Source organism: Zonotrichia albicollis, chromosome 22, assembly GCF_047830755.1.
Source record: "Zonotrichia albicollis isolate bZonAlb1 chromosome 22, bZonAlb1.hap1, whole genome shotgun sequence".
NCBI classification, from domain to species: Eukaryota; Metazoa; Chordata; class Aves; order Passeriformes; family Passerellidae; genus Zonotrichia; species Zonotrichia albicollis.
In genome coordinates, this window is record NC_133840.1 from 7315598 (window position 1) to 7317254 (window position 1657).

Sequence of the window (1657 nt, forward strand, 5' to 3'; positions counted from 1 at the left end):
GGCCCTTGCGGCACTTCAGGTGACTCCAAGTTGCTTTGTCAGTTTGAAAGGGCAGCTGTTGTTTCACTGTTGCATTTCTTGCCTTGCTGAAGCCACTCCTACCAGTACTACAGCCGGAGCTTGAAGACACAAAACCACCTACATGGAGGAAAAGGCATCAAAACCTTGACAAAGGCAGGAGGGAACACTCTGATTTCCCCTTTTCCCAAGAGGTTTCTTTAGCCGAGTTGCTAACAAGGACCAGACGTGACAGCGCGCAAAGGGTGGGCGGCTGGTTTATTTTTTCAGCCCTCGGTCCTGCGTGGGACTCGGTGCCTGGGTGCTGCAGGGGCTCCAGCCTGGGAATCAAAGGCGCCCGCCCCACAGCCAAGGGTGGCGCCAGATGTCCTCCAGCTCGGGCCCGCTCCACGGGGTGCTTGCCCAAACACCAGCGGATCAGGTGTTGGCACTCTGGGGAGAGAAGGCAGAAAGCGCCGCTCACTGGCACCAGCCTCCTGCCCGGCCGCTCCCGGCAGTGCCTGCAGGAGCCGGGCCAGGCTGCGAGTGCTCAGAGCTGCCCTCGGCGGGACAGCGGCACGGCAGGACACGGCCACCTCCTCCAGCCCGGCGTGCCACCCGCAGCCCCTCACGGGCCCCCTCCTGGTGCCGGCCCTCGAGGGCACAGCGAGCTCCCGCCCAGCTGCGGCAGGGCCGGGCCGGGCTGCGCGCTGCCGTCTGCCAAAGCCGCCTTCTTGAGGCCCACACCAACCTGGAGACACCTGCTGCCAGAAGAAGAGCTGCCCCGACACGGTGTCATGGTCGTTGCGGAAGGGGAAGCACCCGCAGACCATGACATAGAGCAGCACGCCCAGGGACCAGACGGTGGCCGGCTCCTGGCGGTAGAAGCCCAGGCAGAGCCACTCGGGCGGGCAGTACGTGCGTGTTCCTAGGGGAGACAGCGGCGCTGGCCGGGCGCAGGCTGCTGCCTTCCAGAGCCGGCGCCGGCCTCCTGCCAGAGGCAGGGCCTGCACCGGCGGCCACAACTTCCCCCAAGGCCACCCCGCACCCCCAGACAATTGCCCAAAGCCAGGAAACCGCTCTGCAAGGCAGGGAAGGCCAGAAGAGCAGCCCAAGCCCAAGCAGGCCTGCCAAGCCCAGGGGCCGGGGCCTGGCTTCTGCAGACCCGCGCTGTCGGCAGGGCCAGCAGCGGCTCCTGGGGCACAGCACCTGCCCCGGGGCACAGGGCAGCCGGCAGCCGGCTGAATGCCGCAGCCACAGCCCAGGGGGGAATGGCTCAGTGCAGGGCCTGGTAGCGGGAGCAGGGCCCGTGACGTGGACTCACCGGCAAATTCCCTGCAGGGGTGATCGTGGAAGAACGTGCCGCATCCGAAGTCAATGAGCTTCAGGCTGCCACTGAGCGGGTCCACGAGGAGGTTCTCGGCCTTGATGTCGCCGTGCCAGACGCCGCAGGCGGTGCAGTGCCACACGGCCTCCAGCACCTGCCGGAAAAGCCAGCGCGCCGCCTCCTCGCTCAGGAGCTGCTGCTCCTGCAGCAGCTCCAGCAGATCCCGCGATCGCTCCGGACGCTCCAGGACCAGAACGAAGCTGTCAGGCAGCTCGAACCAGTCCAGGAGCCGGATGATGCTGTGGCAGCCGGAGCCCACCTTCTCCATCAGCA